This window comes from Alligator sinensis, unplaced genomic scaffold (assembly GCF_000455745.1).
Source record: "Alligator sinensis unplaced genomic scaffold, ASM45574v1 scaffold26_1, whole genome shotgun sequence".
Taxonomy (NCBI): Eukaryota; Metazoa; Chordata; order Crocodylia; family Alligatoridae; genus Alligator; species Alligator sinensis.
In genome coordinates, this window is record NW_005842448.1 from 928,069 (window position 1) to 941,204 (window position 13,136).

Here is a 13,136-nt window from a genome sequence, read left to right on the forward strand (position 1 = left end):
ACAAATTACCTCAGAGGAAATTAATGAATATTACCTGGGCAAAATATTAATAATAAAATAATTTAAATTCTGCTCTTGGGAGATACTTCTGCCCTGCAACTGCTAAGTATGATTCTATCATATTTGTCTGTACCCAAGACATTAGCATACAAGAGCAGACAACAATGATTGTTAAGGTTTGTTTCTGTAGGAAAAGCAATGGTGGTAAGAGAAGATGGCATTATGATCAAAGAGCATTTAGTTTGATTTTTTTTTTAATGCGACTGGAATGACAAAAGCTCTCCTTAAACAGTTAAAAGAAAAGGGAATCGCTCTGTGATTTGAGAGGTCAAAACTATGTCAACAGGGAAAATATGAAAGACAAACAAAGCAGAGTACAGATGAATTTTCAGGACCCTAAAAACCAGAACAAGGCACAGGGGTTTTTTTCTTTGTATTTTTGTTTTTTACCTTGTATTCACTAATGCCGTGAGCCACCGTACTGGAGTTATGGCATCTTGTGATGTGTTTCAAAGTGTTTATATTTTTGTTACCTCACTGCAGTGTTGGAATGTAATTCAACAACTGTGCTATCTCCTTAAGGGAAACAACTTGGAAAAGTCAAATTCATGCAGTCCGTATTTCAATGTCAAGTTTCAGAAGCCTAAGGTGCTTTCAGCTGCAAGTGTTTCAAACCTAATTGGCCCTCAAGAACTAGAACTCAAAGCAATGCCAAATTGCTGACTCACAGAATCTGTAATTAGAGTGCTATGCCGTGCAGTACTTCAGCATGATAGAAGGTAAGGGTGGTTTGTACCTTGTATACTAACTAAATCAGAGATGTATAGGATAAGCTTTTGTGAGATGAATAGTGTGTAGAAAGGAGAGTAGTTTGAATTCAAGAGACAGGAATCCAGGTGGGCAGTATACACTCTGGGCATTATACACCCAGTCTCTCTGAATACAAGAGACAGATGGGAGGGCAGTACTAGGAGAAGTGAAGAAGCAGTAAACCCATATGGACAAAGGAGTCACAAAAACTAATCCAGGTAATGGGTTAAATATCCCTAACCTCTGTTTAGACCATATTTAACATAATCCAGTTTGTGTATGATTTCTTGTTTCACAATTGCCTTTTCAAGTTGGTTTTTAATGTTCTGTTGTATAAGGGCAACTGCTTTGATATCAGTGGCCGAACGTCCAAGGAGGTTAAAGTGTTCTGCCACAGGCTTGTGTGTCTTTCTGGAATTGATCTCATTCATTCTTACACATAGGGATTGCCATATCTGTCCAATATAGACATCTGTAAGCAGGTAATGGTGTAACAGACATTGGTAGAGTTGCAGAGGAATGAACCTTGGATGTTATAATCTGTGTTATTTGGTCCAGCAATATTGTTGTCTGTATTGATAAAGGGACACAGCTAGCATCTGGGTCCATTGCAATGCCTAGTGCCCAGTGAGAATGGAAGTTAGGTAGCTTGTTGCTTAAGTTGAAGTTGCGGGGCTGTCTGTAAGCCAGAACAAGTTTGTCTCCCATGGCTATTAGGGCTGTGCAAAACGGCATTGTTCCATTTCCCTTGCGTTTCGACGGTTCGAGGGAACAGTGTTTCATCTTAAATTTATTTTCGAGTCAAAACAGCTGTTCTCTTCTCTTCCATTTCATTCCATTCCATTGAAACAGGTTTTTTTGATGCTGTTTCGAGTTTCGCTGGGGAGGGGGAGTCAGAACAGCTGAGCTGACTTCCCATCCCCAGTGCTACATCACACCGGTGTGGAAGGCAGCCCAGTTTCCAGGGCCCCGTGCTTGATCTCACCATGGGGTAGTGCCATTTGCTTATAGGTACAGGATTCCCCAGATCTGAAATAGTTTTGTGTGAGTACAGCATGGGAGAGCATGATGGAAACAGTATTCTCATCAGAGAGATTGTTCTATACGACTTGTAATCTCTCTTCATTCAGGCTGTTGGTGTTCAGAGCTGTAAAATCCACGGCAGCTAATAGGGTGTTGGCTGGAAGCTTGCCAATAGAGCCCAATTTCTTTAAAAAAATCTGTGGTGGCTTTGAAATATCTGGCAGCTACAGTGTATTGTGGGAATAGGATATAAATCATCATCTCATGTCAAATCCTTCAAAAAGTTGGAAGTGGATATTGAACAAACTATGCATCACAAACTATTCAAAGGATTTCCTTGTAAACTAGTGTTCTGATTGAGGATTTGAAACTGCAGTGCCTGATGAGTAGGAAATCAAAGCTAGTTTCTCACAAGAAAAGCAACATAGAATATGAATCATGAAGAAAATGTTTGATTACAAGGCCAGAGATGAACTATTAACTACCCCAAAAAGAAGTATACAGCCATCTTTTTTTCTATTATGTTTTGGATACTGCCATACAGTTGCTTAAAGAAAGATTTTTACAACTTGAAGTACTGTAGCTGTTCAGGTTTTTGGATGATATCTCTGAAATAGTGAAGATGCCTGCAAACAAGTGCAACAATACCCTGGTTTTAGAAAAGCATTAGAAAATAGATCACTCTGGTAAAGAGGGATCTTCTAACATAAATGCCTCGGATATTTGTAATAAATGTCAGACTTTTGGCTGTCAGCTGAAACCTGGAACATGCCCAAAAGCCACTTACCCTTCCATATGAAAACATATTTTGTCCGTGTTTCCAAACATACCTATCATACACTACTTGCATCAGCTCCATCTCACAAGAGTGGTCTAATAGGATTTTCCTCCCTATTGTGAATGGGAAAAAAATCAGACTATCTACCTACTATGTTGTAAGGAGACATTTCCACCCCTCTCAGTGGGAGTAGATGCACTTTGCATAAACCAAACACATTTGCAACCAAAAATATTGATTTTTTTCCCTTCTCTCCTCAACATGACTTGAACCAACAATGCCTATTGCAAAGAATGATTAAAGGTTACTTGGTTGAGTGGGTTTGAATCAATATCACTACTACTCAGGCATGTGCCCTAGTCACTAGGCTACAACATGCAGTTCAAAAGCATCTTCAGGTCCTTCCCTTGAAACAGAGTAATTAAGAGGTGCATCATACTGTGGCACAATGGAATTTGAACCAACACTGCCTACTTCTCAAACATATACCTTAATCCATGGCTACAGAGCACAGGGTGAAATTGCATCTTCAGAACCTTTCCTTAAAAGGTGTTGCATGCTGTGGAGCACAATTAAAATTATCTTTGGGCCAGAAGAGCCCAGCAGCATGTCCATTATCTTAGATCCAAGAAAACTCTTGTAAGCCTGAGCATATTTGAACCAAATCCTACTTCTGAGACAGGTGTCCCAACCTCCAGACTTTCTCTTGATATTCTCATACTACAACTTAGCCCTTCCCCTACCAAAATAACCTTTGATGAAAGAGGGCTAATTCTGACATGTTTTATAGTGTCTTAGGCTATGGCTGTCCACTATACTAATGTACAGTAAGTATAGGGTCAACCCAGTGGTATACCACATCCTCCCTCCCACCATGAGTCATTTTCCACCCCATAATTTTAGCTGAAAGGGATGATAGGATCCCAGCACCCCAATCCTAAAGTGGTGCAATAGTTTTAGCCTCAGCAACATTTGAAACTGTTTTGGTTGGGGGATGGGGAGAGGGGAATGTGGGAACCATATGTTACTGATCCTGTGGAACTGAAAGCACTTTAAGTTCTAACCTTCATAAGAAACACTTTTAATGTAAGCTTAGTGTGTAAACTACTCTAAGTGTGACAATAGTTGATTGTCATTAACAGTATAATTCTCATTTGCCTTTCCTTTTCTCTTCTGTGGGGGAAGTAAGTGAAGGCTGGGGAGTGGGGAGTTAACCACAGGAAGACACTTATCAAATTCATGGGAACTTAGGACTCAAAGGGGCCTTCTGAGCTATCATTTCTGACCCCTATGTTCACAAGTAATAATTTACTGAAGTATTTCCAAAAAACATCCACTCAGAACCAAACACATCACAACTACAAGATCAGGAATATGTAGAAGACCCTACAGCATGGCCAGGTAAAAAGCAGAAGAACTGAGGCCATTTCCAATGCCTTTCCATTGACACTGACAGAAAAATATTTGGTTAATATATACTCAGAGGATCCTAGGAAGAGGGCAGAGGAAGGCAATCTACCCCTTCCTGACCCCAAAGTTGGCAACTGATTTGACTTTTCATGGAAGAACAAAGTCAGGAAGCTATGAGGTTTCTAGGTATTGGGAAGGAAAATTAGCACACCTCAATCAAAATCAGCCTTAAGAGTGGCCAATGTCAAATATTTTAATTTTTTGGGGGGGGCAGAAGCTAAGCCAATAAAGCATTCGCAAAAGAAAAAAATGAACTATTGGCCCCTACAGTTAGCTAGCCAAAATTCTGAAGCATGAAATTGCCTAGCACTCAGCACATTGTGAGAAAGTTACCTTTACATGCAAAAGCAGGCAGGGTAAGTACTCCATATATCACAAACAGATTCCTGAAGCAAGTACTTCCTATGCTGCCAGATTATCCCTTTCATAAACTGACCAAGTTTGGTCAGTCTTAAAATGATTCAGACTTTTTTTCCTCTCTGTTTTGTCCCCCAAACCTTCACATATCTGAAAATTAGAATTATTTTAATTTCCAATCTAAATTTGATCACAACCAGCTTGCATCCAGTGTTCTGGTATTTTTTTTAGCATAAAAAATCCTCTTCTCCCTTTGTAATATTCACCCCAATGTATTTATAAAATGTAATCACTTCAGGTTTTAGTGTTAATCAAAATGGATGCTACCTTTTCTAAGAGTATGCAAGCTGCCTGGCAAATCTCTTTCAGTCTCTAATTTTATCACCAGCCTGACATCAACCTGGAAATCCCAGTTCTCTCAAACAAATGATAAATGTTATCTGCCAATCTCATCCACTAAATAAACTTGGTTTGATCTCCATTACTCACATTTGTCAGGTCTGTTCGAGCTTGCTAGCTGCAATCTTGGTGAAAAGCTCAGCATCATTGCTTAATAATGAAGTAGAACATGATGAAAAACAACTTGAAGGATCCTTCTCCTTTTTCCTACCAAAGTTTTGATAGGGGCTGTGTGTTAAAAGGAAATAGTCAAAAATGTTAAACAGAGATGAAAACATTTTGTCCTCCTCCTAATCAACTTAATAATAATTTCCAAGAGGGGGGAAAAGATCTCCAATCCCATCTGTAACTGGGTGCATGGCTCAGGAGCTGTAGCCTAGCTACAAGGGGTTAGAAAAGGTTGGCAAGTTCACAGGGATGATTGCCTGGCCCAGAGGAAGTTAAAAACTCCTAGGGAGGGGACCTAAGGGAGAGAGGGAAGGCTGTGGTGCTTAAGGAAGAAGCACAGAGCTGGGGTTGCCCTCAGGATCTAAGGAAAGGCTGCAAATTGTGATGTAATTGTTTGTAATTTGTACACTTATTTGTTTATTGCTTACATTGGTTCCTGGGGGAACGAGTTTTGCCAGAGAAAATAAAGACTGTTTGACTAAGCAATAGCAACCTGCTACACCATCCTTTGTATTTCCTGTTACAATATAGAATTTGCTTTAACTCAAAGGTTGAATCTTTTTTAAGTGAGAAATATCCAGATTTAAAAGTTCATTTTGTATAGTTTTTAATTGGATAAAATTAAAGATTGAATACCATTTTGGAAAAACTGCTAATAATATTAAACACTATATTTTGTGAAGACACATTTTGTGGATTTTTCTCCCTACCACACATGTATCTCCTATCCATGAGAGCTTGAGATTATATGACTCTCTCAGGAGAAAGAGTAAGGATTTTTCTTTTCCCTCAGTGCTGTTTTCAGTTGGTGTTGAGGGCTAGCCAAAGCCTGGTTGGGCACTTAAATGTAACATTTTTCCTGTTTTGTAAATAGGTCCTGTGCTGGTTCTCTGCACAGTAATAAGTTTGTTTCTGACCCTGATCCTGCATAGACTTGAGAATGTGTTTAACTTTGAACATGTCCCATTGAAGAATGGACACTTGCTGAGCAACATGCAGCTTGTATTCAACAGAGACATAGTGGGAGGAAACAACTCAGGAAGAGACCAAAAATAACTAAAAAAGATAAACCAAAAAAAAAAAAAGGAGAAAGAATGTGGGTATCGGTTGATAAGATAAAAGGCTGATGTGGGGAGACATGGAGAAAGAGAGGAATGGCAGAAAATAAAAGGAGCTGGGGCCTTTTGTTCAAGGTGAAGTAGTTTGTTTAAGGGGAACTTGTGCAAGAAAATGGTATAAAATGTAAGCACTGCAGGAAAAAAGACTGGTAATCCTTGGTGTAATCACTCCCCTTCAAGGTGATTTGCAGTATCTTGTTGAAGAATCTTACTTATTTATATATGTCAGCACAATACCAAGAAAAAATAATCCACTGTACATATTTTTTAGATACTCTACTAGTCCAGAGATTCTTTAAAACAAACAAACAAACCCAACCAAAAACAAATCATGATTTGGAAATGCAGGGATGTACCAATAATTGTTTGGGGGCACTAATATGGTTTGTTTATGAGTCTGTGCTTAGTAACCTTTTAAATCTCAAATGCAAACTATAACATTTTCAGACCTACTGATCTGAAGATAGCTTTTAGACCCATAATCATTCAATGACCCTACCCTTTGTTCCTCCTGTACCCGTCACGTTTCAGTGGCTGTTCCCTAAAACATCCACTTAATTAAATAGAAACTCAGATTTTCCCTCCAGTTTTATAATAGAGTCTGTTCCTTTTAGGTTACCACACACTCTCAGTCACAATCCTCTTGGCCCCCCTCTGACCTACCTCTCAAGGAGCCTGATTTCTATTCTAAATCAGGCTGCGTTTTAATGAACCAATTAACCATACCTGTTTCTCAAAAAATGTATTGAATTTCAGCATTGCTTAGTTAAATGCACAGACTTAGAATTCTTGAACATTTTATATATCAAAACATATAAAATAAGTGGGAAGTGTCAGAAATTTAAGAACGTTACATGACAGTGCTTTGGAGGCTAGTGAATTCAAGATCTTCAAAAGTTATTAAGAATGAATAATCAAGTCATAATAAATAAGTTGTATTACACAGTAACAGTAATGGACCTTATTCTAATTCTGCTGTTTAGAATGGTTCTGATGCTCTTAGCATATTTTGCTAATATGCTTTATTTCAATGAAGGTCACACATCTTTAATTAGCAATTTTTTTAACGTTAATATTCACACCTATGCTACTTATTACATATTTATTAGAGCTAGCAAGGCCTCCCTCATCCTTAAACTAAGCTGTATTCCCAGCACATTCTTCTTATGGTAAATGACACTGGAGAGGTGGTTTCGTTAGGGCCTTTATAGCAGGGAGTAATTAGCATTAATACAACTATGTGCTTACTATATTTGGGGTCTTATGGTTAAAATAAAAATAAGGGGTTGGTCAAGACCTGATAAACCAGCATCAGAAAAACTGAGACAGTTCTCTTAGTCTGTTAATAATAGAATACAAAATGGTCTGTTTGAGTATTTTTTGAGGCAGATGTCTGGCATGAGGAAAAAACTGTGACACTGTTCTCAAAAGGGGAAACCCTCCTTTTTTATAAAAATATATATTTTTTGTTAAGCAACTCTCTTTGCCTTTTATTAGCAACTTAAGTAATCTTGCACTTTGCTATCTGGCATTATGAGTATTTTTAATGTTAAACTATAAACATATTTAATACATGTTGGCCTGAGGTCAACAGGGAATATAGATCCTCAGTACATGTCCTTATCAGTCAGTCTTTACATAAAGAATTATAAGATTACCTGTGACAGTTCAAAAAAATGGAAGTTTAGAAATGGAAGCCAATATCTAATTAGTGAAGTGCCAGTTCAGTTTCAATTCTGTTTTCTCAGAAGAATATACACGCTGTTGGTTGCAATCCCTCGATTCTAGGAAGATCTCTACTATGGCTCATTGATGGGTCTTGAGGTGACTCAAGTATAATTTTTGAGGTATGAATCCATCTGCAGAAGTTGCAGGTCTTTCTTCAGGGGACAGTAGGCCACAGGCTGGATTTTCTCTCCTTTTCCTTTCTGTGCTCTCTTGTCTCTGCTTTGAGGCCAAGATGCTTTACCTCAAAACAGGCTGCCACATGCTTGAGTTTGTAGTGTCACTGTAAATGATCAATAGTCAGCTCCTCCCAGCTCTTGCAACTAAGCTGGGAATAGATAGTTTCTTTTAGAAGTCAAGAACCTGCACACAGTATCTGATCTAGCGAAGCTGGTGTTTGAGAAACACTAATTCAATGCTGGTAACACTGGCTTCAGCAAGGATGTCTGGTGGCTTCAGCATTTGGGTGGTGATCTTTCTATTTGATGGGGAGAATTTTCTGGAGTCACTGTTGTTGATACCTCTCCAGGCTCTTAGATGATGATAGTAGGTCACCCACTTTTTGCATCCATAGAGGAAAATGGGGATGACGACTACATTGTAGACTTGGATCTTGGTATCTTTCCAGATATCATGGCCTATAAAATCTGCCAAAACAATTTTCTAAAGGAGGTACTTGCATGCTGGATCCTGTGCTGGAATTCCTCCTTAATGTTCACTTTTGGAGAGAGGTGGCTACTGAGGTTAGGGAACTGCTTGACTACTTCAAAGGTGGATGGGGGCACATTCATGGCCTGGGTCAGGCTGATAGAGCACTTTAGTCTTCTTGATTTTGAGAAAGATGCCTGAAGTCCAGTAGGTTTTTGCAAAGAGATCCAACACGATTTGGAAGTTTTCCTCAGTGTAAGCTAGGGTGGCATGGTCATCAGTGTATTGAAGGCCAAAGATGATTTGAATATTGTGGTCTTCAAGTGTAAATGTTCCAGGCTAAAAAGACTTCCATTCATTCAGTATTTAATGTTTATTCAAGAAGGGAGGTAGTCCTTAATGAGAACACGGATGACAATAAAAAAACGGAGAACAGAATTGGGCCAATGACACATCCTTGTTTCACCCAGTTCAGATGACAAATGGATCTGTCTCCAGTCCACTACAAAGAAAAATCACAGTCATCTCATCATAGAGAAGTCTTAGGCCCTTGATGTATTTTCCATGGCATCCAAATCTGGCCAGTTCTTTCCACAAGGCTTTGTGATTGATAGAGTCAAAGACTTCAGTGAGGTCAATGAAGGCCAAATAGAGGTCTTGGTGGTGTTCCCACCAGGCAATAAAGGTCATGTCAATTGTCCTATAGGAATGGTCTGAAACCACACTGAGATTCTGATAAGTCTTCATTAGCAACAGGTGGAAAACAGTTCAAGAGCATGCAGGTGCCAAATATCCCTGCTGTGGAATGGAGGGCAGTGCCACAAGAGTTCCCACATGCAGACTTATCTCCTTTCTTGAAGATAGTCACAATGTTGGCATTAGTCAGGTCCCCAGAGATCTCCACTTTGTTCCAAATTTGAAGAATGTGTTATTGGAGTCTCAGTACCAGTTCCTCACTGCCAGTCTTGAAGATTTCAGCAGGTATACTGTCCAGTCCAGTAGCTTTGTTGCTCTTGGTTTCAAAATACTTCCAAGATAGAAGGGTTGGCAAGGGATCCCCTTTTGGGGTTTTGGGGAATGGACTCAGTGGTGGCACCCATCACAGTTGACTCATGGTTCAGGAGTGCCTCAAGGTTCTCTTTCCATCTCTTTCCATCTTTGGTAGATTTGTTGTCTCTGAGGAGCATCAAACCATCCTGTGATCATAGGAAACTATGGCCATGGGAAGTTGGATCATAAGTGGCTTTCACTGCCTGGAAGAAACTGTGCATGTCATGTGTGTCAGTGTAGAGCTGAAAATCCTTGTTTTTAACTTACCACCACTAGGTTTTGATTTCCTGGATCCCTCTTTGAGCTTTGGCTTTGAGTAGCTCATATCTCTCCTTCTGCTGAGATGAGGTGTTATCTTGCCTAGCAGAATGGGTCCTCCTCTTCCAGTTGAGGAGGGCTTAGATCTCAGTGTTGCTCTCCTTGAACCAGTCTTGGTGTTGATAGGTAGTATAACCAATGGATTCTGCCCAGGCCATATGGATGGTGGTTTTAAACTTCTTTCAGAGTTCCTCAACAGTGCCTTCATTTGTGGGTAGGGCAGAGAGATTTCATGAAGTTACTATTCAAGATCCTTGCAGACCTTTTGGTCTTGAACAGATTTAATGTTGAAAAATCTTTGCATTGCTTTTGGCTTCTTTCAGTGTTATGGGTCAAGATGAATGTTCATAATGGATCTGACAAGGGATGATCTGTCCAGCAGTCATTGGTTCCTCACGTGGCTGGTGTGATACAGACATCCATTCAATCATGAATTCTAACAATAACACAGTTGAGATGCCAGAGGTTAGACAGAGGATTTCTCTAGGTAGTCTTGTATTTGTGACTTTGTCAGAAGGTGGTATTTGTAATGAAAATACTGCTCCATACATTTTCTCAGTAGGGCTGTGCAAAGCTTCAGTCCCTGATTCGATTTAGTGGAGATTCAGCTTAATTTGGTGGCCAAATCTCTGAATCCAAATCAAATCAGGAGACCCTTTAATCTCTCTGAATAGAATCAGAACCCTCTGAAACAATTCAGAGAGGTTTGGAAAGATTTGACGATTCAGACATAGACACAGCTTTAAATGTTTTTTCTACATACCTCAAGGAACCAGGCGGCTCGTGAATGCTGCAATACTGGGGCAGATGGAACATCCCACAGGAGCGCAGAGGGCTCCTCAGTGTGCTCAGCAGCAGACCTTGAATTGGACCAGAAGCAGCCCCCCCGCATCCTCCCAGTTCGGCTACTGGTGCCTCCCCCATGGCCGATTGCCACGCTGGGGGTGGGGGGGCCCTGCGCACTCCCTGGCAGACCTGGAAGTGGACTGGAACTACTTCCAGTCCACTCCTGGGTTCACCACCAAGCACGTGGGTGGCCGAATCGCTGATTCTCCAAATCGGCATCGAATCTTCAGATTCAGATTCATCTGAATCAAATCGGAGACAGTGATCCAAGTCAACAGATCAAATCACTGTCCCTGATTTGGGCCAAATCCAAATCAAATACAGCCTGTTTCGCACACCCCTACTAGATAACCATGTCTAGGAAAATCACTCCAGTGGCTAGGCAGCTGTATTCCTCTGTAGAACATGATATGAGTAGTAACATATGTTACCACTAAGATTCTGTTTCCAGAGATCCCCAAGGATTGACACAGGCCCTCATCTGATTTAGTAACAAAGTGAACTTTAATAGTAATCCCTGATCTTTATTACAAGTTTCCTCCTGGTATTATGAGCTGACATGTGGTTCCTTCAGATGTTACAGCAGCGACTTTCAGTGGTACTATCCACAGATCCTCTGCTGGGTGTGTAGGATGATTGTTTCTAGATATCCCATTGTTCAAACAAAAATTTGACAGTTGGCCCAGCCTCCCCAGGGTGACAACATGAACATAAAATTTTTCTTTTGTTTGTCCACTACTTTTGTAACTTTCTCACCCCAAATTGTCCAGTCCTCAAGTTTCTTACCTCATCTTTTTAGGTAAGGTATTCCAATCCTATTCTGTTTTTGATTTTCTTTTCTTTTAGGGAAACTGTTGTATCTGGTTTGTCCACTATAGCAATCATAGTACTCACTTCTCCCACTGCCTTTATAAGGCACTCTGTACAATTTTATTGCTTAGTTCTGGGAAGGCCTAAACTCTGGCCAAAAAGCCTTAGCATAATTCATTTTGCCCACTACACCATACTGGGTCAGACCAATTGTTCATCTAGGCCAGTATACTGTCTACTATAGGTGTGGGGTTGTTTTCCTGGAACCTCTCTGCTCATATATCTGGGTGGAGTTTCACTGGTCAGCAACCACGGGCTCTTTCAATCAGGGGGCAGTGGACACAGGCCAGTGAGCACTAGCGTCCCCTTCTGGATGTTTTTTTATTAACCCATGACTCTCGCTCCCTTCTCTGCTTTTTCTTTTTTTTTTGTCCCAAGAAATTAGCTGTTGGATTTCCAGTAGTGTCCCTTCTCTGCTTTCTTTCTATTTGTCCTCAGTACTCATTGGCTGTGTCTTTAGTAGCCTCCTTTATTAAGAGGGGTTTACAGTGTTTTTTGGTGGGCATAAGACCATGGCTTATGCCCATGTATATTCTCATAAATAAATTAAGAGGCTGTGATATAGATGTTTACGGCAAATTGGCTAAGCAGTCGCACCCAGAGAGTGGTAGTAGACAGGTCCTTCTATCAACCTAGAAGGATGTGGGTTGTGGGGTCCCGCAGGGTTCAGTCCTTGGACTTGTACTCTTTAATATCTTCATCACTGACTTGGATGTGGGTGTGAAATGTACTCTGTCCAAGTTTGCAGATGATACTAAATTATGGGGTGAAGTGCACACTCCAGAGGGTAGGGAACAATAGGCAGATGTGGACAGGTTAGAAAAGTGGGCAGTACACAATAGGATGCAGTACAACAAGGATAAGTGCAGAGTGCTGCATCTAGGATGCAGAAATATCCAGCACACCTCCTGACTGGGAAACAACCCTCTCAGCAGCACAGAAGTGGAAAGGGATCTCAGAGTCATAGTGGACTCCAAGATGAACATGAGTCGTCCATGTGACGAAATCAACAGCAAAGCTAACCGCACTTTATCATGCATCAGCAGATGCATGACAAATAGAACCAAGGAGGTGATACTTCCCCTCTGCGTGGCATTGATCAGACCACAGTTGGAGTACTGCACCCAGTTTTGGGCGCCATACTTTAAGAAGGATGTTGATAGACTTGAGAGGGTCCGGAGGAGGGCCACTCATTTGGTTAGGGGCTTACAGGACAAGCCCTATGAGGAGAGACTGAGGGACCTGGACCTCTTCAGCCTCTGCAAGAGAAGGCTGAGAGGTGATCTTGTGGTCACCTACAAATTCATTAGGGGGACACAGCAAGGGATTGGAGATGCTCTGTTCACCAGGGCACTTCTTGGGGTAACAAGGAACAATGGTCACAACCTGACAGAGAGCAGATTTAGGTTGGACATCAGGAAAAACTTCTTCATGGAAAGGGTGTCCAAAATTTGGAATGGGCTCCCAAGGGAGATGGTGCTCTCCCCTACCTTGAGGGTCTTTAAGAGAAGGCTGGATAGGCATCTGGCTGGGGTCACTTGACCCCAGCACTCTTT

General features: G+C 40.8%; 1 long non-coding RNA gene across 4 annotated transcripts in view; it reads left to right on the forward strand.

The window, feature by feature from the left end:
* The first annotated feature begins 727 nt into the window (after positions 1 to 727).
* The window catches only part of LOC102384217, a 42,506-nt gene continuing 30,097 nt past the window's right edge, over positions 728 to 13,136 (forward strand). For 3 of the 4 annotated variants that reach the window (XR_324636.1, XR_324637.2, XR_324638.2), the window contains exon 1: positions 728 to 779. This is a non-coding gene — a long non-coding RNA (uncharacterized LOC102384217). Of the gene's footprint in view, positions 780 to 982; positions 1,029 to 13,136 lie in introns of those variants that run through there. The other variant, XR_001358585.1, reaches the window with a different exon arrangement.